Here is a 26268-nt window from a genome sequence, read left to right on the forward strand (position 1 = left end):
ACAGTAAATAGTCGTACGGCGGTCGGCAAGCGGTTAATCCACACCTCCTCCCTGGGTCAGCTGATTGCCTCCCATGGCTTTCAATATCATCTCTACGCTGAGGACACCCAAATCTATCTCTCCACCCCTCAGCTCACTCCATCAGTTTCCTCATGTATCACCAACTTACTAACAGACATATCTGCCTGGATGTCACATCACTTCCTCAAACTCAACCTATCCAAAACCGAGCTCATGATATTTCCACCCCCACGTTCATCTTCCCCTGATTTCCCTGTCAAAATCATAGGCACAACTAGCAACCCATCCCCCCATGCCAAGGTGCTAGGTGTAATCCTGGACTATGAACTATCCTTTTGCCCCCACATCCAATCACTGTCCAAAGCTTGCCGCCTAAACCTCCGCAACATCTCCAAGATACGCCCCTTCCTAACCGATGATGCCACAAAGCTTCCAATCCTCTCCCTGGTCATCTCTTGCCTTGGCTACTGCAACTCCCTTCTCATTGGCTTACCTTTAAATAGGCCATCCCCCCTTCAGTCTATCATGAACGATGCTGCCAGGCTCATCCACCTCACAAACCGTTCTGTGTCTGCTACCCCTCTCTGCCAATCCCTCCATTGGCTGCCACTCAACCTACCAATTAAATTCAAGTTACTAACAATAACTTACAAAGCCGTCCACAATATGGCCCCCAGCTACATCACTAACCTGATATCAAAATACCAACCAAATCGTCCTCCCAGGACCTCCTGCTCTCTAGCAACCTCGCCACCTCTTCCCATGCTCGCCTCCAGGACTTCTCCCGAGTCTCTCCCCACCTCTGGAATGCTCTACCCCAATCTATCAGACTATCTCCTACTTTGTCCACTTTCAGACGTTCCCTGAACACTCATCTCTTTAGAGGGCTAAAGAGATGAGTGTTAGGCGCCATTACGTAACTGCGCATGCGCCCAATCGGCCGAGCTTGTACAAGCTTTCCCGAGCCCGGTAGGCATTGGAATGGCGCATGTGCAGTTACGATGTCGGCCCGAAACTATTTTTTTTACGGCCACCAGCTGCCCATGGGCATCCTGATTAACGGGTGCTTGCTGGGACAATGTAAATTACCTGGGACAGGCTCCTATTTGCCGGGACTGTCCCGGCAAAAACATGACAGTTGGCAAGTATGCCACAGTTATTATTACCTCTTGTATCTCCTGACCCTTCCTCTTAGATTGTAAGCTCTAACGAGCTCTGATTCCTCCTGTATTAAAGTGTATTGTATTTGTACTGCCTACCCTCAAGTTGTAAAGCGCTGTGTAAACTGTCAGCACTATATAATTCCTGAATAATAATAATAATAGAGTTATCAATAAATGATTCACTATACATTTATTACAGCACCCCCTGATTTTTATATTTTATAACATCTCCTACATATTATATATTTGATAGAAGTGTAGCAGAGCACAGTGTACTGTATATATAGTATAAGCTGATATCACTCCTTTATTCCTAGGAGTTGTGTTGATGTCAGTACAGAAGAGCTCAGTCACACATTCCTGCTCAGTGACTGACTGACTCACTACAACTCCCAGACTCCCCCGCGCTCAGCCTCCAGGGAGTGTCTGCGCAGGCGCAGTGTGTGAGGACACCGGAGTGAGCGGTGTGAGTTGTTGGTGGGTGCTGGCGGCTTCCTGGCAGCGGAGCCGGGACACGGAGCGGACAGGTAGGAGCAGACGGTGTGTGTCGGGGGAAGGGCGGTGTACCGGGAGGGAGGGTGGAGGAAGGGAAGAGCAGTGGGTGGGTGAGTGTGAGGAAGGAAGAAGTTCTCCACACCCGGCGCAGTCCAGGAAGTGTGCAGTCATTGGGGTGATAGGGGGTCACCTCCTCCCATACTGGGAAGTCACCTGTACATTCATTGCTGCTGTAGAACTACAAGGCTCCTGGGAGTTGTAGTTCGTCATTGCTGTGGATCTGGTGTGTATACAGCTGGACACACACTCTACAATCTGATTGGACGATCTCCCAGCCATGTATGTAGTTCATGGATCTGACTGATTAGTTACAGATGGGCTGGTGAAGCAGATCAGTCATTGTATACATGGATCAGCCATAACATTATTACCATAAAGTGAATAACAATGATGATCTGCTGACAATGACACCTGGAAGTGGGTGGGGTGTATTGGGCAGAAAGTGAACATGTTGTCCCTGAAGTTAATTTGTTGGAAGCAGAAACAATGGTCAGGAGGAAGGATTGAGTGAGTGATCAGGGCCGGATTGTAATGGGAAGACGACTGGGTCAGACCTGTGGGAAGTTCCCTGTCTGCAGCGGTTAGGACCGACCAAACGTGGTCCAAGGAAGGGGGACTGGTGACAAGGTGACGGATGGCCGGGCTCACTGATAGGGGGGGGGCAGAGGTTGGCCCATGTAGTCCGATCCAATAGAAGAGCCTCTGTACATCAAATTGCTAAAGATGTGATCGTGATTGTAAAGTCTTGTGTTTTTTTTTTTTTTTAATAAGAAACATGTTCTACTTACCTCCTCTGTGCAGTTGGTTTTGCACAGGGCAGCCCGGATCCTCCTCTTTTTGGGTCCCTCAGTGCTGCTCCTGGCCCCTCCCTCTTATCCAGTGCCCCCACAGCAAGCAGCTTGCTTTTGGGGTCACCCAAGCTGCTGCTCCGTGTACCCATTCAGACACAGAGCTGCTGTTCGGCCCCACCCCATCTCGCTCCTGATTGGCTAACTGACTTTGACAGCCTCGGGAGCCAATGGTGCCACAGCTGTGTCTCAGCCAATCAGGAGGGAGAGCCCAGATGGCCGATGCTGCATTAGGATAAAAAAAACCTTCTGCCTTTACAACTCCTTTACAGCTCATTCACACTGATCTGTCTTGGCCCGCGAAGTGTCAGCCTGACAAGTCGCGGTCCGTCGCGTCCCATAGTGTAGTACAGGAGCCGTTCTAATAGGAGCGACACAAATCGCTCCGACTTAGAAAAAGGGTCCTGTACTACTTCGGGGCGACTTGCATAGACATTCATTTTATGAAGTCCGTGCAAGTCGCCCCGAAGTCGGATCCGACATAGTGTAAACGGAGTCTTAAAGTGATTGTAAAGTCTCATGTTTTGTTTATTTAAAAACTTACCTCTTCTGTGTAGTGGATTTGCAGAGAGCAGCCTCGATCTTCCTCTTCTTGGGTCCCTGGCTGGAGCTCCCCATGTTGGGTGCCCCCAAGGCTTGCTATGGGGGGCACCCAAGCCACGGCTCCACCTCTCTCCTCATTGGCTAACTGGCTTTGATTGACAGCAGGGAGAGCCAATGGCACCACTGCTGTGTCTCAGCCAATCAGGAGAGTCCCGTACAGGAGAGTCTTCTCCTGCAACATCGCTGGGTCGAGAGGAGGCACAGGTAAGTGTTAGAGGGGCTGTTGCACATAGAAGAATTTTTATCCTAATGCATAGAATGCATTTAGATAAAACCTTCTGAATTTACAATCCCTTTAATGTTGGTTCTGATAGAAAGGTGTCAACACACAGTTTGTTGTGTATGGGGCTGTATACACCAGACCAGTCAGAGTGCCCATGCTGACCCGTGTCCATAGCCAAAAGCGCCCACAATGGACACGTGAGCATCAGAACTGGACCACAGAGCAATAGAAGGAGGTGGCCTGGTCCGAGGAATTTAGGAATGGTTTGAGTGTGAGGTGCTGACATGGCCCCCAAAGTCTCCAGATCTCCAGATATTAGATGTATGCTGTGTAGATGATCTAGTTGTCTAAAGATCGAGTCTGAATAGGATTTAGGCTGTAGGATGTGTGTTTTATATATATATATATATATATATATATATATATATATATATATATATATATATATATATTGTGCACACACACACTGTAGAAGATCTAGTAGTCTATATTGGTTGTGGGCTATAGAAGTGTTTGCATTGTAAGGAGCAGACATTTAAAGAGCAGTGTGGAATAGCGCCTCTTATCTGGGTGTGTGGACTGTGTGATTCATTGCTCCATGTGTATCCGCTCTCTGCAGTATGAGGGACACATGTGTCTGTATTATGTAATACACTACAGATCATACAAATGTGTTACTTTGTTTCCTCAATTAGCAATTTGTGGGGTTTTTTTCCTAATGATTTCTAGATGTGAAAGTTTTATTTGTATATGCTTGTGTATCTTACATTCTTATGATAATACAATGAAGATGTATTTTATTTATTTTATTGCTCCATAACATTTAATTAAAGGCATTTTATAAACATTTGTAGATCAGCAAAGCAAGGCACATAATATTTAGCGCCCATTCACACTGGCGCGACTTTTTCTAAGTCGGAGCGACTTGTGTCGCTCCTATTAGAACGGGTCCTGTACTATTAAATGGCGGGTGACCCACCGCGACTTGTCAGGTGACCAAGTCACCTGACAAGTCGCGCTAGTGTGAATGGGGTCTTACTATGTTATACAGTATGTACTAACACAATATTTATTATAATAAAAAAAAAAAAAAAAAATTGCAACTAATAGGAATACAGGGAAAAGCATAAAAAAGATTGGGATTAGGCGGGGATAACTGGGCACCAGTTGGTGGTATATTATAGGTGTTAGGATGGTGTACGCAGTCAACCTTGAGCCTAGCACACGCAGGCAGTTTTTATTCATCCAACCCAGAAGGCTGAACGGAAAAAAAAACTGACAGCTCAGGTCAGAGCCACTGTACTAACAATCTTGTTAGTACAGTGATCTTCCCTGCTGTTCTGTTGCAGGGATTCCCAAACGACAGCCCCCCAGTTGTTCAGGAACTACAATTCCCATCATGCCTAGTCATGTCTGTGAATGTCAGAGTTTTACAATGCTTCAGGGGATGTGTAGTTCTACAACAGCTGCAGGGCCGTAGTTTGAGGATCCCTGTTCTCTTGTGTTCTGACAGAGGGACAGCTCTCCGCCTGAACACTCTGGTCAGCGCTTTAAGCCATTGGCTGAGATCACTGATGTGGAGGCGGTCGGCAGACCTTTTTCGGTCAGTAACATGGGTCGATTGTTGGCCGGTTTCTATTGAACTGGCTGATGGCGCCTGATGTTCAGCATGTGTGTACGGGCTTTAAGCACTATACTTCTAAGCAGGGTCAAGGCTCCTTTCACACACTCTGTCCGTCGGCGGACTCCGTTTATCTCAGCGGGGGATCGATTCGCCGATTTCCCCCGCTGAGCAGGAGGATGACAGCTGTTCTCCACACTGTTTGCGGAGACACAGCTGTCAGTTCCCCATGCATCTCTATGTGGAATTGGATGGGAATGGATCCACTGGACAGATGGAAAATAGGGTTTCCATCCGTCCAGATTTGACGGATCGGTTGTCAGTGGACATGTCTCCGCTGACATCCGATGCCCCATAGAGATGCATGGGGTGACCATTCAGATCCACCAAAAAAACTGATCGGTGGATCTGAACGGTCCGCCTGTGTGAAAGAGCCCTTAAGTAACTAGGGATTGCGTTCCCCTATTGGAGTATTTGCTCTGAAGATCATTTTTTTTTATATGATTTTAGTTATTTTATGTGATCACAGTATGCCTATTTAAGTCTATATAATTTATTACAAGTATTTAAAGTGCCAAAAATTTACACAGCGCTTTATAAACTGTTGATATCACTTCCTGCCCTTAGGGCTCTTACATTCTCAAGGTCCCTATCTACATACATACATTCAGGACAGGAACCAATTAACCTTCCAGGATGTCTTTGTAGCGTGGATAGAAAACGAAGTACCCAGAGGAAATCCGCACACAGGGAAAACATGCAAACTCCATGCAGATAATGTCCTGGCTGGAATTTGAACTAGGGTCCCCAGTGCTGCAAGGCAGAAGTGCTGCTCACTAAACCACTGTGCTGAGTCCACATAAAACATTCCACTGTGAGAAGGATAACCATGCAGCAGAGAACTAGAAATGCACAACTGTGTGTGCTCCTAGTTCTCAGGCACAATGTGACAATGTCAATGTTGTTGTCAAGTTTACTGGCACATAGTGATACTACTAAACTCAGTCTGTGCATCTAGGCAGTAAAAAATACTTATTCTTAGTACAGACATTTTCCACAGAGTCCTGGGGCTGTACACATCAGTCATTAATGCTGAAGAGCTTGCAGTCTAATGTCCTTGCCGCATTCATAGACACATGGCAGCTTGGACAGAAGCCCAGCACATTTTACATTATGGCAGGAAACTAGAACACCAGGAGAAAGCCCATACAGACAAGGTGATATCACAACTTCCATGCAAATCATACCCTGACTGGAATCCAGCACTGATCTGCAGCATAGTAAAGAAGCAATAAGGCCTAAAGTGCTTGTAAAGCCTCAAGAGTTTTCACCTTAATGCATTCTTTGGATCCTTTTTCTTACCTGAGCCCGATCCAGTCCAGCGATGGGCATGAGCGCAGTGGCTGCAGCCGCTGTCTCTCCCCATTGGACAGATTGAGAGCAGCAGGAGCCAGTGGCTTCCACTGCTGTCAATCAAATCCTGAGACACAGGAGCGGGGGATGGGGCTGAGTCCCGCTGCCTGTGTCAATGGACGCAGCAGCGGGACTAGGGAGCGAGCCTGCACGAGTGCCCCTATATGTGGGTGCGTGTCCCCGAATGCTGACATTGAGGGTTCGGGGATATGCACATGCACCCACATTGATGTCAAATTGGCATTAGTGGGTACGTCTCAGTAGACATGGATGGGGTCACTGCCTGCACCAGATGCCATGGGACATCTGGGCATTCCGTGCAGGCAAAACATGGCCCTCACAGGGTATATGTTTAAATATGCCCATGTGAGTGAGGCCTGATTCAGCTTGCTGTGCCCACATGTCCAATGATCTATTTAAAGCAGAGTCCCACCTAAAAGTGTAACTTCTGCTCATCTGCTTCCCCCCCCCTCTGGCGCCACATTTGGCACTTTTCAAGGGGGAGGGGGGAACGGGTACCTGTTTTTGACAGTTACCTTTCCCCACTTCCGGGAGACAGCGGCGCCGTCCCTCGGAAGTTCCGTCCCCTTTTTCCTTCCCCCGTCGACTGAGCCAATGAGAAAGCATAGCAAGCTTTGTGCATGCGCAGTAGGGAACCGGCTGTGAATCCGAAAGACTTCATTGCTGGTTTTCCTTAGAGTGAAATGGCGGCGGCAGCACCAGGCAGTTCATCCGAAAATCAGCTGGGATGCTGACATCGCGGGATACCTGGACAGGTAAGTGTCTATATATTAAAAGTCAGCAGCTACAGTGTTTTTTTCCACAGCTGGAACACTGCTTTAATATTTTTTTCTTCTTTTTATACTAGATAATAGTTTATAGTGACTCATAGCTGTTTCTATCAGCTCTCCTGCAGGTAGAATGCTGTGAAGTACTGGCATCTAGAGATGAGCTTGTGTGTCTTCAGAACTCATTTCCAACCTGAACCCCAAACTCCTGCTTTTATCTATTCCAGTAAGCCACGGGCCTAGTCATTCCCTATTGAAGCCAATGTGTGATTGCTTCTAACTGAAGTATAGTATTTTTTTTTCTTTTTTGGGATACAGCATGTGCACCATGTCCTGCAGGCTGCTGCTTCATGAAAAAACCCTTCCATAATGCCACTAGATATTGCCCTGAGTGGCTGTCTTCCAGTGCTGCAGGGGTTAACTACAGCCAGTGCAAGTGTGAACAGTTGAGTCACTTGCCCGCCCAGAGGTTTTACTAGATCCTTCAGGGCCCTGGTGCAGTAAACAATGAAGGGCCCCCCTGACCGTCGGGACCCATTACTCCTGTTGTGGGGCCCTTTTATAAGCCCCGGTTCATAATGCTGCAAAATAGATTAATTTCAATGGGTGCCTGCAGCGAAAAAAAAGGTTCCTCCACTACCTTTCTGTGACTAAATTTAAATGCTATAGACTGAATCACAAAGGTCGCATACAAGGCGCATTAATTTGGGGTCACAGCTTGTGAAACAAGCCTTTTATGTGTTCTGCATGGGGCCTCTTTCCTGCCGTCTTGGGCCCCCTAATGGAGGCAGAACACCAGGGCCCAGTCCTAAGTGTGACTTTTGTGACTCTGGTAGTTTTGTCACTGGGCCCGCCCCCTTCTGCCCTCCTCCATTCGTTGAGCTTCTCCTCATTCATAGAACACATTGTATTTTGGGACAATAATAGTACAAGGTCTCTGAATGGCAGAGAGAGTGGAAGGGGGCGGGGTCAGTGACTGAACTCTTTACACTTTGGCCTCTGTTTGCCCCTGTTACACTGGAAGATCGCCCCTTAGGGCAGAACGAAGGAAGGATATTTACATGGAGAGTACGGGACTAATAATACACACCATATACACATAACTAATGTGTTTGGTGCACAAAAAATTATAAACTTCAGCTGTAAACAAGAAAGTGCTGTTGACAGTAATTCCATAGATGGGTGCTGCTCTTATCTCTGTGAGCTGATCAGCCTGTTGAACATGTCTATGAATATTGCTGGCTGGAAGGAAGATCTTATCCCTTTCAGCTGACAACAATCCTTTACTGTAGCCTGTTGTTGTTTCCATAGATGAAAGGACCTCACCTCTCACTACCGCTTTGCTTATAGCTTTCTTTTAGGCTGTTAATTTTTTTATGTATTAGGAATGTGTATTCAGCAAGATTTATAGGAACACTGGAAACCCAATTTTAAAAGCTAACAGTTAAAAGGAACATCAATGAGTTTTATCAGCGTTGTACATTATGCTGTGACTCAACTTTGCTCGTCTAAAGCGGCGCGTTTTTAGGGTGCGTCTATTATTAAAATTCTTTAGAGGTTACGTTGAAGATGGTCTAGATCATGTTCAAGCACTCATTGATACTGTTCCATGGTTACTTACCGTATTTCATGTCGGATTGTACGGTTTATGTTCTGTTTTTCTTTGTCTTCTTGAAAAAATTTTCAATAAACAGAAATTAAACGAAAAAAAAAGATGGTCTAGATCAGCCTTTCTTAACCTTTTCACTTTGGAGGAACCTTTGAAATGATCTCCAGGTCTCAGGGAAAAGTCTGAACAGTACATTGTAGGTATAACATGGTGTACATAGACTTGACATAAAGGTGGATCATCCTTTGAGCCCTTCCCCAACTCTATTTTTAGTATCAATCATAAAATTGATGTGAGAAGAATAATACCAGGCTAAAAATAAAAGCAGACAATGAGAATGTTTGTGTTCCCTCACACTAAGGCCCGTTCACACTGGGGCGATCCGACTTGCCGGGGCGACCTCACAGGTCACGGCGCGCAGCTCGCACCGCGACCTCGGAGCGGCCGGCACGGACTTCATAACATTGAAGTCAATGCAGGTCGCCCCAAAGAAGCTCCGGACTTGTGTCGCTCCTATTAGAACGGGTCCACAGCTTCTCTATGGCAGGCGACCAGGTCGCCTGACAGGTCACCCCAGTGTGAACGGGGTCTAAAGGTCAGTGAAGTCGTCCCCTCACACTGGTGGTCAAAGGGCCCTCTTACATTGGGGGTCAGTGGATGGATGAAGAACCCTAGAACTATAGTGGTAGTGTTCCCTTACACTAGTGGTCAGTGGGAAACAGCCCCCTTTAAGTGTGGGTCAGTGAGAAAAATGTCATCCTTACAAACATCTAAGAAATCATTGGTGTCAGAGTTTACTTCTCTAAGGGGAGAGACTTTGCCGATCCCACACCACTTACACCAGGGAATGTTGGCTCTAGAACTATACAGCCACAATAAGACAGGAGAGCAGTTTTTCCACTGTTCACTACTCAAGGAAGCCCTAGCAACCTCTGATTGAGAATGGCTGGTGTAAATCCTCAATGAAATATGACTTGGTAATGTCAAAATGCTGTCATTCATAAGGAATTGGCCTAATGCGTGTATGCTTGATATTTACTCTAATTTTCTTAGTGTCGTAACATAAGCCATGAATCATATCGTTTGTCTGTTGACAGTAGCAAATCAAGACAATAGATCCCATACTGGTATCTAGAATGTGTAGGTTATGGGTAATTATTATGAAGTTATCTTCTCAAAGAGCAGACTAGATTTGTCAGGTTTGGTACACGTATATCAGAAAACAGAATCAAAATGACATTGCCGATACATTGGTTACAAGGGTGGATGCACCATATGATCACCCTCAGACAGTGGTATCGGAACAGCAGGATCATAAATCAGTTGTTTCTGTTATTGGAGAGAATAGCGTGGCAGAAGATTTGTGGTCCTGACAGTTTTGCTTATTTCAGGGGGGCATGGATGTTGGGGGCAGGTTAGCTTCTGTTTTCGACTGATACATTCCTCATCCAACAGAAGATGTGTAGGAATAGAGGCGTCCTGTAGACTTGTTTGTGGGTACCCTAACATTGATCATTGATAGTAGGGGATGGTTGGACTTGCAGGCACAATTCCACCACCTTCAGATTTCTGAAGGCGGCCATAGACTAAGCATTTTTTCTTTCCTGAATTGTCCAATTCCCCCATGAACACAGTCAGTGTTAATGGGGGAAACCCCCCACAGAGCCATTGTCTTCTCCTGGTGGGTGAAGCCCTCTCCAACAGGGGAAAGCAGTGATTATTGCTAGCGGCTACAATAGCCACTAGCAATAATTGCAATTAAATCCAACAGGCTGATTTTGCTAAAGTTGATCGATCAACTTGGGTTGATCCCAAGCCTGCCCATACATGGCTGGAATCTTGGCTGATCCCTGTTCAACTGGCCAAGATTCAAACCTTCTATTGCCGGCTTAAGTCTTCTAGTGGGTTCTTGCACATGGGGCACCCTAGATCAGTGGTCCTCAGGGCCCACTAACAGGCCAGATTTTAAGTATTACCTTGGGGAGATGCAGACTAGAATACTGCAATCACTGAGCAGCAAATTATATCACCTGTGATGGATTTCAGTTATCTTGCAAACCTGGCCTGTTAGTGGGCCCTGAGGACCAGGGTTGAGGACCACGGCCCTAGATGATGGCTTGTGCTTGTCTTTAGAGCTAGATGAGGAAGCCACACTACAGAACCCTCTGGCACTGGCTTATAAGATATGTTCCTAAGTTACTGTATGTTCACACATAGTTTTTCTTACCTGTCTAATCAAATGTTTACTATAAAAAGACTCAGTTGGTAATACCTGTGAGTGCCACCTAGACATATTGTTATCTGCCTGACCAAATCGGGTACTGCCATCTGATATCTATTGGTACACATAGCAGTCTATTGTGTGTTTTTGTATAGGCCAATGATACGTTTGTGCCATCCAAAAATGTAAGCAGCTCGTCAAGCAGTTAGGATAGAGGAGATACCATTCCTCCACTGATGACTATATTGGTGTCTGCTGTGTTAGGGACTACAACCCAAATAAATACTTCAACAAGTTTGTTTTAAACATTTTGATTTTGCAGTGAATGCATTTTCCCAAACTTCAATCACATGCTTTGATAGAAATTTGTTGCCCGATAGGCTCTGTTTTGTACGATCTTATAAAACCTGAAATAAAAAGAATTTAAAAAAAAAAAAAGAAAGTTGTTGATTTGAGTAAACATTTTCCATCCTACTGCTTTGAATTTTCTAATCACTGTGGTTGAAAATGAACATCGATTTGTCTCCACTAACAATTAGACAATCTGACAATAGTTCTTAAAACTGAAATTTTAAATGAAACTCTACTAGTGTATGACCAGCTTTAGTGTAGTCTGCCTGGAAGAGGTTGTAGTTGGGTGAAGATGATCGGAGTAGTGTAGGGTTTCCATGTTACAGTGATCATTTGTTTTAGAGCTTGAGCAAAATGTCAAAATACCTGATACAGTTAAATCCTGTGGGTCACATTCTAATGTCAAAATATTCCAGTCAGGCTGGAATAATATGAAAATATGAGGTCACACTAGCGGTGACTGTTGTTCCAGCAGGAAAGACGAGTTGATCTGGCATTTTATTTAGTTAGTATGGTGATAGGTAGATAATCAGATGTAGCTAGTTCAGAAATGTTTGTCTATTTTTGGCTTCTGTGAAAATAACACAAAAGATTTACTTTAAAAATGTGAAGGTGTAGGCTGTAATCTTTCCTGAGATCCGTTAAGCTGTCTTACAGCGCTGATCCCTGTCAGTTGTGATGATAAATGAAAGCTGCCTATTATAGTAACCTCCGAGGGTCAAAGAAGATAAAACAAATCTTTAGTTAATCACTACTTTTTAAAAATTTTAAAGGATAAGTTCACCTTTTAACAAAAAAAGAAAAAGATACACATTTTTTCCAGGTAAAAAGATGTGCATTTATTATTTTTTGTTTCTGGAGCATCTAAAGCATCCATCGCACGGTAAGCAGATACAATCTGACAGGAAGCATGAATGAACCACCACAGTGCTCCATGGTGCCATTGAAAACCACAAGCGAACATCTGCAAAGGCTGGCAGGACTTGTAGTTTTCCATTCACAGAAGACTGTGAATGAGTTTTTTTTCTTTAAAGTGATACTAAAGTCTTGATTTTTTTTCTTTAACAATTAAAAACATGTTCTACTTACCTGCCCTGTGCAGTTGTTTTGCAGTTTGCACAGAGCAGCCTGGATCCTACTCTTCTCAGTTCCTCTGCTGATGCTCCTGGCCCCTCCCTTCTGCCGAATACCCCCACAGCAAGCAGCTTACTATGGGGGCACCCAAGCCGAGCCGCAGCTCTGTGTGTCTATTCAGACACAGAGCCACGATTCGGCCCCACCCTGCGCCTTTCCTCATTGGCTAACTGACTTTGAGAGCAGTGGGAGCCAGTGGCGCCACTACTGTGTCTCAGTCAATCGAGAGGGAGATTCCGGAACTGCTGAGGCACTCGAGCACATTGCTGGATCAAGATGGGGCTCAGGTAAGTATTAGGGGGGCTGCAGCACACTGGTTTTTTATCTTAATGCATAGAATGCATTAAAGAGGAAGTAAACCCTCCTCTGACACTTTTACCTATAGGTAAGCCTATGATAAGGCTTACCTATAGGTACTATAGGTACTGTAAATATCTCCTAAACATGTACCGTTTAGGAGATATTTACCTTACATGCAGCCAGTGACGTCACTGGCGCATGCGCTCTGAAGGAACGGCCGCTGGTGCAGTTCCTTCAGAGCCCGTGCCGTGACTGTCGGCTCCTGCGCGCGTGCGCGGGGGTGACGTCACCGCGGCTCCGGCCAATGAGATGGCTGGATGCCATGATCCCGGAAGACGGGTGACTGGACATGTCGCTCATCATACAGGTAAGCGGGCGGGACGGCGGGGGCTCGTTCTAAGGTAAGTATTGCATAATGAGCTAGTATGCGACGCATATTAAGTCTTTCTCTTACAGGTTGCAAAAAAAAAATGTATGGATTTACAACTTCTTAAAACCAAAAACATTCTGTCTTTAGAACCCCGCTAGCTGTCCCTGCTAGCTGTCAGAGCGGGGGGGGGGGGGGGCAGGAGAAGGGGGTGAGGAGAAGATCCCTACTAGCTGTCCAAGCTGGGGATCGAGGGTCAGCCCATTCAAAACATGTTACACTCTGAATATGGGTGTAACTTCTTACGAAAGGTGAACTTATGCTTCAAAGCATTTGGAAAATATGTGAAGCTAGGCTGGTCATGCATGGATTGAATTTCAGCCGATTCCTACTGAATGTTCTGAAATTAATAGACACCACCCAGCTCAACCAGAAGTCCAGGTGGAAGATGCAGACACTGTTCAGGTGGCCAGAGCACACATGAATTTAGAAGGTTCAGTAACATAGTTCTGGCAGATTTTGCAGTTAAAGCGGAGTTCCGGGCACAAAAACGATTTTTTTTTTTTGTGCCCCTCCGCTAGGTAGACCTGACCTGAAAAGGAATTGGATAGTTATTTTTATTTTTTTTGTTTACTCACCTTTTTATTGAAGATCGTAAATACTCACCTCTGACTGCTTCCTCCCTCGGAGCCGCGGCTCACCCCGTCACTTCCTGCGCTGCGATGATTCCTGGGAGCTAAACGTCATCGCTCCCAGGAATCAATGCGCCGCACCGGCCCCGCTCGTCACTTCCGGGCGATGCCGCATTCCCCTGCTAAACAGCTTCTGGGCATGCCCAGAAGCTGTTTAGGAATGCGGCGCCGCGCCGGAGGTGACGAGAGGGGCCGGTGCGGCGCATTCTGGGAGAAGAAGACGCGGAAGAAGACTCAGAAGAGGACCGCGCCGGCTTCAGCTGCCCACAAGAGAGATGGAAACGCTGTGGAAGAAATTTTCTAAGTAAGTATTTCTTCTAAAAGGTAAGTGCGAACCGGGACAGATCAGAGGCTAGCCATTGTGGAATGTGCTAGCCCTGACTGTCCCGGGGGTATGTTCATCAAAAAATGACATCTGTGCCCAGAACTCCGCTTTAATGAATATTGTTAAAGTCTTGACTCCTATTCACACCTAAAGGTCCTTTCACACGGGCTTTCCAATCATGGTCAGTTTTTCAGGCGGACCTGATCGGATTCTCCTTTCACCCCTATAGAGCAGCGGATGTCAGCGGTGATATCTCCAATCCAATCCTGTCTGTAAAATCCAGATGGATGGAAACCCTATTTTCCATCCATCTGGAGGATTGGGTGAAAAGGGACAGGTGGTCCATTTTTATCCGATCTCCCATAGAGGAGAGCAGGGATCGGACAGGTCCGTCTCAGGACAGAGAGCGGAGACAGAGCTGTCGTCCGCCTACTCATTGGGGATCGGCGGATCGATCCCCGCTAAACAAAATGGAGTCCGCCGGGCGGAAAGCCCGTGTGAAAGGACCCTTAGTGTTTTGTTGCTTGTACCTCAAAGCTTTAAAATGCTCTATCCAAATCCTAAGTTTTCAAATTACACCTGTTCACATTTGAGCGTTCAAATGCTTGTAGCTCAACTTCCCACGCCCCAAAAGATACAAAAGCTGCTTTTGGAACAGAGTGAGGTGTTTTTGCCCCCATTGACTTTAATAGGAATACATGGAAAAAAAAGTGAAACACAATTGTGAAGCACTCCCAGTATAATTATATGTGAGGCTTCTAAAAATGTGGGAAACAATGCACAAAATGATCACCTTAAAATCACTTACACTAATCTCAACTGTGAACTGGGGCTTAAAGTGGTTCTAAAGGCCTTCCATTATGAGCTCCCCCCCCCCCCCCAGCCCTACCTCCCCAAATAATTACCTGGCATAATATAATAGGGGCAACTCTGTGCTTAGAAGGATCAAAAAGGAGCAGCCAGCACTAAAATCTGTGATACCAAATCCTGAAAAATAATATACAGAATTGCAGTGCTTATAAATAATACATGTCTAGCACTGTCCCCATAGGGCTTGCTGTGTGATGTCTTCTTGGGTCTCCTGATTACCTGCAGAGAGTCTCTAGGGGATTTTTCACACATCCATCCTTACTCCAAGTTGCTCGTTACTCAATAAACAATCCAGGGGATTTGGTTTTTAATTCATTGTGGAACTTGGATAGAAGAAAGGAAAAGTGGGATACTCCAACTGAACTATTTTACAGTTGATAAGGACGACTCTCACTTGGCCTCACCAGATTATTTGTGGAAGCAGTCACACTGCTTTAACCATACTGCCACTTGTATGGAGGAATTAAGTCTTCTTGCTCTCTTCAGCAGTAGACTTGATGCCGACTTCTTTCTCTTCAGGACATTTTCTAACATCCTCTTGACTGACACCCGTCCACTGGCTCTTCTAGCTGAAGGGATGGCCCTCTCAGGACAGGCCCCATGACACAGATCTGTGCTCACTGTAGGCAAAATCAGATCATTTCCAGTGTCTCCCTTCCAGTCAGCTCTGCAGGACATCTGGGTTCAGCTCCTCTCTGACTCTCAGGCCCTTAGGTCGACCACCAGAGGCCGCATGGCAGATTCTACAGAGGAGGGGCAGCTGCCTCCTCCCTCCGGGGCCCGGCTCTCCAGCCAAAGACCCTGAGCACATGTACCCTTGGCATTTATACAGTATCCCAGCATGCACTGAGGCACTTTCCCCTGCCAATCACCATGGCTGTAATAATGCCTGTACCCTCGCTTGTCAGGTTTCTTCCCACTGTCCAATATGCCTTACTATTGGACCAGTGTGAAACATTTCAGACACGCTGAACTGCGCCTGAGCACCATGAGAAGACCCTACCAATGGATCCTGCTCTCTGGTAGGCAGAGAGCAATATACATTTACCTGGCAATCTCTCTGGTAAGCAGAAAGACCCAAAAACTATACTCTCTCTTCTAGCACCTACCTAGGAGGGTGTTTATACACGAAAAAACAAAAAAGACACTCATCGAACAAAATGGAAAAATACAATGAAAATTGGAAGTCCATTTCCAAGTGTTCCGTGCAAACGCTAAAATGACATTAAAGTGAAAATAAAGTTTCATTTTTTTTTAAATTAAAATAACAAATGTCAGTTTTGCACAGAGCAGCCACAATTCTCCTCTGGCTCCTTTCCTCCACCAAGTACCCTTATAGGAAGCTGCTTCCCATGGGGGGGCCCTGAGCCAGGCTGTTTGTATCTATTCAGATGCACAGCATGGCTCGGCCCGCTCTCTGCTCACTGGTTTTGACGGACAGCAGCAGGAGCCGATGGCTACCGCTGCTTTCAGTCAAGCCTATGAGAGTCAGGAGAGGGAAGAAGAGCTGCAGCAGAGTGCACAGCATTGTGCGGAGATTGGGCTCAGGTATTTAGGTTGGCTGCGGGGAGAAGCTGCACTTGAAAGGTTTTTTTTACCTTATTGCATAAAACGCATTTGGGGGGGGGAAACTTTTACCAAATTACAACCACTAATCTTCCACCATATTATACATCAGAAGACCCTTTACACACTGCGTGTTCCCCCTATGTGCACACAGGGTACCTTACCAAAAAACGTGACCATGTTAGAGGAGAGGGTCAAACAGTGCTCTAAGCATGCAGGCGTTAGGATCTTCTAATTAGATGACACATTCATGCACTCCAGAAATCCAGGCAATAAAAGATTACATATAAGGAAGGAAACTCTCATAGTGTAGTCAAACTAAATCCCATATTTATTAATAAAATCATCCCAGAATGTACACTCACATTGTTATAAATGTAACAGAGCCTCAATACCACCCAATCAGCCGCTGTCTCCTTCAGGATGCTGCTTCCATTGTTGGCGTGCGTAGTGATGTCACATGTTTTTGAGGCTCTCTTATACTGCTTCTTCACATTTATGACAATGTGAGTGTGCATTCTGGGATGATTCTAATAAATATTGGAATAGTGTATGGCCAGTAGGGATGCACCGAATATTCGGCGGCCGAACATTATTCGGCCGAAAATAGAGAAAAGAGCACTTTCGGCGTTCGGCCGAATAAGTCAAAAGGCCGAATAATTTTGAGCCGAACAATGTCAGCTTCCGCCCTGACCGCTCACCTTCCTCATTGCGGCTCGCGGCTCCCTTCTCACACGCCGCCGGTGTCCTGTCCGGCCGCGAGTAGGGGGTGTGACGTCACGCGCGCGTCCCGCCCTCTGCTCCTGACTGCGGCTCCTTCACACTAGGTCCACGCCCCGCCCCCTGTTCGCGGCTTTGGCTCTGGCTGCAGTTCAGGTATGTGATGTGGAGCTGAGCACATTTGGGGGAGAATACGGTAGCTGGCAGCTGCACAAGCATTAGTGTGCAGACTGCCATATGTTGTTGCCACTTAAAATAAAATGTGGCCATCAGCGCGCCCCTTATTTTATGCTAAGGGACATGCTGATGAGCATATTTTATGTTAAGGGGCACTCTGATGGGCATATTTTATTTTAAGGGGCACGCTAATGGGCATATTTTATGTTAAGAGCAACGCTGATTTAAATGTTTTGTTTTACCCATCAGAGTGCCCCCTAACATAAAATGTGCCCATCAGAGTGCCCCCAAACATAAAATGTGCCCATCAGCGTGCCCCCTAACATAAAATGTGCCCATCAGCGTGCCCCCTAAAAATTGGCAAAATAAATGGAAAAAATGCGAAACACCGCGTTCGGTATTCGGCCTTCGGCCAAGCATTTCATTATTCTTCGGCTTCGGCCAAGAATTTCATTTCGGTGCATCCCTAATGGCCAGCTTTACTGTGTGTCTTCGAATACAGGAGATTCTTGTATGTTCTGAATGGCGCTGAGGAAAAGGTATGTGGTGGCATTGTGTCTGCAGGTGGTATCTCTGAGGGACGGCTCTGTATAACAAAGAGTTTCAGTGATTTGCAGAATGCAGACATATATTCCTTATTGTATTTTGATCCAGCTGAGATAAGCGGTCGTTGTGCATAGTTAGCTATGAGGAGCTCCTCTAAGATAGCATTGCCTGATTTCCTCTGATGGTCAGCTTAGCACAATGCTCTTGATTGTCACTTATGCATACCTTTTGTCATTACAAAAAAAGTATACTTTAGAACAAGTTTCACTGAACGGAAAAACAAGTTTTCACCGTGCTTTGTTGATTCGGAAGGCAAGGAATCACAAAGCGGAATTTGGCAGCTTTTATGTCTTCAGATCTTAATTAACCGGTGACCTCACCCTGCTGGTTTGGAATGTTTCAGTCCCTTTGTTGAAGCCTGATAAAGGTTCTTCTCTGGTCTGTTTGAAAACTGTTAGGAACAAACATTTGCTGGTAAGTGCTACTAAATGGTACAACTACCAAATATTTAAGGCTGGCAACACATTGGCTATATTTATTTTTGGTCAGCAGATTCTTTGTAGGATTGAAGAATAGTTCATCAATACTTGCAGCCCATTCAGACTGGCGCGACAGGATTTTGTGGGGCAACCTGTGAAGTCGCGGGGCACAGTGACCTCGGCGTGACTTGCACGGATTTCATATAATTGAAGTCAATGCAAGTCGCCTCCAGGTCGCCCCAAAGTAGTACAGGACCCTTTTTCTAAGTCGGAGCGACTTGTGTCGCTCCTATTAGAACGGGTCCTGTACTATTCAATGGCGAGCGACCCACCGCGACTTGTCAGGCGACCAAGTCGCGCTAGTGTGAATGGACCCTTAAATATCATTGCAGCAACAATTTTTTTTTCAGGGATAATAGGAGGATTTGGTCAACTTGTTGGAAGATCATTCTCTAAAAACAGTTTTTAATAAAGTGTAATGATGACCAATGATTGCTCAGCATACTGTATAGTTACTGTTTGTCGTCTAGTTTTCTAGTATCGGATGAGATCAATTCCCATTGGTCAAAGTAGTCACGTGCCAGCGCTGACCAGTCAGAATGACACTGATCCATCCCAGTGTCACTAGAGAGAGAAGATAGCAGCTTTCGAATCCCAAGACTGCTGCTGCTTGGTCAGTGAAAGCTAGTCCTCCACTAAGGGAAATGCAGACGGAGCAGGGAGGGTGTAATGTGTTAGTTTATTTATTTCAGATACTTGTATAGGGCCATCAGTTTATTACGACTGGAGGATATGAAGGAATGGCACAGGTATGCCTTCAGAGCACATACTAACGGCTGCATCTACAGTAAATATCTCTAAACGGTGCACGTACTGTAGAAAAGACTTATTATAGGCTTACCTATAGGTAAAAATCAACCAACTGACTTTACTCCCACTTTAAAGAGACTACTTGGTCCTCCTTGTTCTTCTTTTGGACTACAAATCAATTAGTCTTTAGTGGAAGTGGCTGAGTAGTTGAGCAGAAGATGATGGGCAGGGCTGACACCACTTAGTCCACAAAAATGCTATGCAATGTCAACACACTATAGGAATTTAGGAACTGCGTTGATATTTTGGCAGATCAGTAGCAGGCTGTTGGTTTGTGCCCAAGCCATTATCGTAGTCTTAGATCTATGGAAAAAAATATATAAATATATTCTATATACACTGTGTGTATAGAATATATAAATATAAATATATATATATATATATATATATATATATGTCAATTTTGAGGACTGATCAGAGGCGTAACTAGAACCTTCAGGGCCCCGATGCAAGAAACCATGAAGGGCCCCCCAGACCCCTGGCCAGGGCCCTTCCCTTCAAGCCCGGGGCTCTTCCCACTAATCCTGGGGCTCTTTACTCTCGTTGCATGGCATTTTATTATGGTCCCGCAGCAGGATCCTTTCACAAGTTCTGCAGTGGGCCCCCTTCCTGCAATCTTGGGGCCTCCCCACAGTGGTGCAATGCCAGGGCCCGGTCGCAAGTGTGACCTTTGAGATCCTGGAAGTTCACCCACTGGTTTGCTCCTGGGCCCCCTGGAGCATGGGGCCCGGTAGCAATTGCAACCCCTGCAACCCCTGTAGTTACGCCCCTGGGACTGATGTGCATGAACCCAGAGCAACTGACTCATCTTGTCGTCTGAATATGTAAGATGTAAAACATGTTACAATATGTATTTTGTAGATTGCTTTTGATGTGCTTTGTAAATTTGCAGTGAAGTCCGAGGAAATTATCTTACAGATCAAGTACCAAGGTCTCCCTGGGGCTGTATGCCTAGTAGTAGCTACTGGAAAAGCAATAGACATCTGGGCTGGTGTTCTCATTGGAATATTCTATATGCAGCATATCGTACTAGAGCGACACAAAAGGATATAAAATTAACATGAATATCAAGTTATAGTTATACAATAGTCATTTAAAGGTTCTGTTCATCTAAAACTGTTAGCGACAGCGCTATAAGGCCCCGTTCACATTGCCGCGATCTGACTTGGGGGGCGACCTCCGAGGTCGCGGTGCGAGCAGCGCGCCGCGACCTCGGAGCGGCCGCCACAGACTTCATAACATTGAAGTCTATGGCGGTCGCCTCCGGGTCGCCCCAAAGAAGCTCCGGACCCTTTTTCTAAGTCGGATCGACTTGTGTCGCTCCTATTAGAACGGGTCCGCAGCTTCCCTATGGAAGGCGACCTACGGCGACCTGTGAGGCGACCAGGTCGCCTCACAGGTCGCCTTAGTGTGAACGGGGAGTATAAGTACCTGAAATAAATAAAATAAAATGTGTAGGCAGGGAGGTTGTATAAATGTTGATCTACCAATCGACTTCTGTACAGCTGTCCTGTCAGATTTTTGCCTCTCGATCAGCACTGTGGGCTATCAGTGTTTTCTGATGGAGGGAGAATCTCCCTGCTGTCAGAATGCAATCACTCAGCAGGAGGATCCACTTTGTATGTGTGGATGGGGGAATCAAGTCTTTTTTTTCTTTTTTGTCATTCACCCACTGATCGAATGGAAAAAAATGAATCATCAATGGGCTGCTTTAGTCACTTGTCTAAAAATATTATCCAAATCTTTGTGAATTCAACTGATGTCTGTTGTTTGAGTTCCCGGTTCTCTAGATGTGTAGTTGCTGTTTAACTGTCCCGTTGGGCTTTTAAAATGTATTTTGATTATGGAGAATGTGGCACGTGGAGGGGAACAGCCAGGTTTTTAGCAGGACTGTGACTCCAGTGCAGGCAGGGATAACTCTGGATATAGCAATAGGGTGACCTCAGGATTCTTCAAGAGACCTTTGAGAAGCTGGGGGTGATATCAGACTATGACCACTCGTGGGTTGATTTACTAAAGGAAAACAGGCCTTTCACTTTGTAAAGGCATTTTCCCTCAGCTTAGTGAATGTGGTGAAAATTCACACTGAAAAGAATACCCAATCATGGGCAAGGAAAGTAAAAATGGTATCTTTGCTCACACATGTTTGGAAGTCAGTTGAACGTCAGCTCATTCACTTAAGCCCCGTACACACGCACCGATTGTTGGCCGTAAATTTTCGGCCAACGTCCGATCGGCCGATTTTCGGCTTGTTAGTATGATGCTTCCGACAACCAACTGCGACTTTTCGGCCGAACAAAATCTGGTGTGCATGCTATAAAATTTTTGTTGGCCGTCAGCAGAACGGCCGATTGTTCCTCAGTCAGTACAGATTTCGGCCGACAAAAATGTGATGATCAAGACTGGGCATGCTCAGTGAAGAAAAAACACACGGAAAGTAAACCATCACATGACATCACTTCTGAAGTTGGTTGTTGTTGGCCGACAAAATTCGTGTGCATTCTAGAGCACATTTCAACCAACACAACAACACTGGACAAAAGATGGCCGATCGTTCGTCCGACAATCGGTGCGTGTGTACGAGGCTTAAGGCTACATAAGTCTTTTGCTTTTTTTCCTTTAGTAGATTAACCCCATTATCTTAGTTTTTTGATAGAAATTATTACATAGGAAGTTTTGTGTAGAAGTTATTACAAACTTAATATTATTATCACTTTTATATAAAGGCAACCCTTGTATAATTTACTGATGGAATTTAAAAGCATTATCCTCAGGGATCATTATATTGCTGAGAAAGTTAATGAGCAAGTGAAGTCTTTCCTCAGGTCAACAGTGTGTTTGAGACCATTTTCCTTGGAAGAACTGGACGTTTCTGTGTAAGAAGTGTTTTCATCGCCCAGTTTGCTTGCTCAGAGATTGCAGGAGGAGAGAATATCTGGATATTTTTATCGTTCTTGTGAAAGGTCTCACCTGCCAGCATTAGAGCACTCTCAGCATTTGGCAGCTCAGACAAAGGGGTAGAATGTTTCTTAATCCCTGTAATTGGAAATTCAAAAGTCTGCAGTGGTGTTCACTTTTGCAAAGGGCAAAGTGTATGCCAAGGCGCAATGAGAGCAGACATGTGCTCTGAAGTACATACTCCATGTCCCTGGTTTTACTACTCCAAGTACTGAAGAATAAATGTTCATTTTTTCATGTGAGAGAGTAAAGTCTGATGTACGATTGTCATTTTATGAATTTATTCACCTTTTGGGCCCTTTCACACGAACGATCCGATCAGATCTGCCTGTCAGTTTTTTAGGCGGACCTGATCGGATGCTCCATGCATCCCTTTGGGGCAGCGGATGTCAGCGTAGACATCTCCTCTGACATCCGCTTCCTATCCGTGAACTCCGGATGGATGGAAACCCTATTTTCCATCCGTCTGGCGGATCAGATGGGATCGGACAGGCGGTCCGTTCTCATCCGATCTCCCCATAGAGGAGAGTGGGGATCGGCGGAATGATCCCCCGCTGAGTAGAACGGACTCCGTCGGCGGATGCGGGCCGTGTGAAAGGACCCTTAGGCAGAAGCAACGTTAAGCTTTACTGTGCTTATTACTTCTTTTACACCCTTATTGGTCATTGTGACTGCCCATTAGGCCTCATGCACACTAGACGTTATAAAAATGTCAGTAGAAAGCTGTAGCGGTAAGAGTTTTTCAGCCTGTTTCCTGTAGCGTTTTTCAGCGTTTAACTTTTTTCAGCTGTAGCGTTTTTTAGCAAAACTATACATCCACAAAAGCTTATGGCTCAAAAACGTAGATAAACGCCAAATAGCCATGTTTTTCAGCCTTTTTAAGCTTTTATCATAGTTAGAGCGTTTTTGCACCTGAAAACGCCTCTCGAAACTCAGTAATTCTGAGGGCTTTTTCCAGCCAGGAAACGCCCCTGCCAAAAACTGCTCATAACTATGGGTGCATGGACACCTAGATTAACATGGTGGGGAGGTTACTGGCTGTAGAAAAAAAGTCTGACACCAAAAACAGCCGCTGTAAAAAGGTTCAGTGTGCATGAGGCCTAATATTTAGAAGCCAGGGCCAAGGCAGATTTGACTTTTACAGGAAAAGTCAAAATTTACATGATTGGCTACCTATTTTTGGATGGTTCTTGTGATCATTTTTGATATGGGGTTTTCACCAAAGGTAAAGCTGAACTCAGGGAAAAGTAAAAGTCCTCCCTGGAGGTGGGACTGCACCCACACTACAAAGGTCAACTGCTGGTTTAGTCTGGGGGAGATGGCAGGGAAAAGCAGTTCCTCCACTTCTGCAGGCTTCTCCAGCTAGACCAGTTCCCACAGCCCCTTCTTCTTCTGTGCACTCTAATTGATCTAAGGTCCTATAACTTCTGCTTATGCATTTTTTAGCAATTACCCAGTTTGTATTACCGAGGTTTGTGGCAGGTTTACATTAGGGCAACTAGTCGGTGAACTTGCAAAGCTCAAGTCATGTTTTCCAATAAGTATATTATTGCACAGTATTGAGTTTTGAACCATGTAGCCAGTATCCCTAATTTTTACCCTGGGGACTCTGGGGGCCCAAGTCCCTTCATTCTTAAAATAAACTTAGGACATTTTCCATATAACAGCTGGAAATTTTTAGGAGCTGACCAAAACGGATACTGGAATATGGATTATCAGTTTGTATACATCTTTTTCCGGTCTATGTCCCACTAATGGTTTTTGTGTAGGGAAATAGAGGGGATGAATTTGACTTTACCAAACCTTTAAAAGGCTACTAATTCTTCATGGGTTTACCTATCTCATTTAGCCTCATGGGGCTAATTGTTTGAAATTGGGCAAGGTGATAATTTGGTGCTGTGATCTCTTTGACTTAAAGTATAGCTTGCAATGGCATTCATAGATAGAATACAATTAAAAGGCTACTAATACAAGTGGTCCTGGTGCTATGGTCTTACTGCTAAAAAAATGCATTGCATAAAAAATTGTTATGTGTTTACATGCATTTTTATTTGCATTGACATCCATTGATGTGAATTTTTTCATGTACTTAACCTCATTTCCTGTGTCCACACATTTCTTTCATCCCGTCATTTAGAAAGCCTAGCGCCTTTAGCACCCATCATTTAGAAAGTCCAGTGCCTCCAGCACCCTTCATTTAGAAAGTCCAGCGCCTCCAGCACCCGTCATTTAGAAAGTCCAGCACCTCCAGCACCATCATTTAGAAAGCCTAGCGCCTCCAGCACCATCATTTAGAAAGTCCAGCGCCTCCAGCACCCGTCATTTAGAAAGTCCAGCGCCTCCAGCACCCGTCATTTAGAAAGTCCAGCGCCTCCAGCACCCGTCATTTAGAAAGTCCAGCGCCTCCAGCACCCGTCATTTAGAAAGTCCAGCGCCTCCAGCACCCGTCATTTAGAAAGTCCAGCGCCTCCAGCACCCGTCATTTTGAAAGCCTAGGGCCCCCAGCACCCGTCATTTTGAAAGCCTAGGGCCCCCAGCACCCGTCATTTTGAAAGCCTAGGGCCCCCAGCACCCGTCATTTTTTTTTTACATAGTTACATAGTAGGTGAGGTTGAATAAAGACAATAGTCCATCCAGTTCAACCTGTGTAGGTGTGTGTGGTTGTAATCATCTCCCATACCCCTGAATGTTCTGATCCTTGAGATGTAAGTCTAAGAGTCTTTTGAAAGCCTAGGGCCCCCAGCACCCGTCATTTTGAAAGCCTAGCGCCTCCAGCACCCGTCATTTAGAAAGTTCAGCACCTGTCATTTAGATAGTCTAGCGCCATCAGCACCCGTCATTTAGAAAGTCTAGGGCCTTCAGTACTCATTTAGATAGTCTAGCCACGCACAGGTGTCAAACTGGCGGCCCTCCAGCTGTTGCTGAACTACAAGTCCCTTAAGTCATTGCAAGGCTAACAGTTACTGACTCGCATAGGCATGATGGAACTTGTAGTTCTGCAGCAGCTGGAGGGCCGCCAGTTTGACACTGCCTTCAGCACCTGTAATTTAGATAGTCTATCTCCTTTAGAACCTATTTTGCCGTCTTCCTGTGTCTAGCATAGGTTTGATCTGCAATGCTCTGAGAAAGGAACAGACTTGTATAAAGTACTCGAAATTTCTACTTGAGTAAAAGTACAAGTGCTCGATCAAAAAGTGACTTGAGTAGAAGTGGAAGTGCTCGCAGAAAAAGTTACTTAAGTAGAAGTACTAAAGTATTCAACATTTTTTTTACTTAAGTATTGCAAGTAGTTTTTTCAAAAAATTTGCTACTTAAGTACTAAAAGTAAAAAGTACCAGTAGTTTTGAAAAAAAATTTCTACTCAAGTACTGAAAGTAGAAGTACAAGTACTGTGTTATGTAGTTATTAAAGAAAGAAGTCAAAAGTTTGAACATCATATTGGTTTTTATTATTTCAAATGATTTATTCAAATGATTAACCTGTGTTTGTTAGTAGTTTCTTGATGCACTTTAAGCGCTGTAGCACCATTTATTTGTTTGTTTCATATTTTCTTTTTATTGGAAAGATTTGGTATAGCAGCTTTTATTATACACAGCCTTTATTTTCGTATGCGCTGATTTACAAATGACATTATACACATTTTTTTTAGCTTTATGCAACCTGCCATCTACTGTTCTGGCAGTGGTAATTTTTTTAAAAGTAACGAGTAACTATGCAGCACAAAAAAAAAATACTTGAGTAGAAGTATCGAAATCATCGAAAAAATGTAGTGAAGTAGAAGTAGGAGAAAAAAATTCTACTCTAGGAAAGTACAGATACCGCATTTCGGTACTTAAGTACAGTACTTA

General features: G+C 45.0%; 1 protein-coding gene across 1 annotated transcript in view; it reads left to right on the plus strand.

The window, feature by feature from the left end:
* Positions 1-1593: 1593 nt before the first annotated feature.
* The window catches only part of LOC309555010 (tropomodulin-3-like), a 124358-nt gene continuing 99683 nt past the window's right edge, over positions 1594-26268 (plus strand). The window contains exon 1 of the mRNA XM_082256820.1: positions 1594-1711. The gene's annotated coding sequence lies outside the window, so the exon portion shown is untranslated. The remainder of the gene's footprint in view (positions 1712-26268) is intronic.

Source organism: Pelophylax lessonae (genome assembly GCF_965119305.1).
Source record: "Pelophylax lessonae genome assembly, chromosome: 4".
In the NCBI taxonomy this organism is placed as follows: domain Eukaryota; kingdom Metazoa; phylum Chordata; class Amphibia; order Anura; family Ranidae; genus Pelophylax; species Pelophylax lessonae.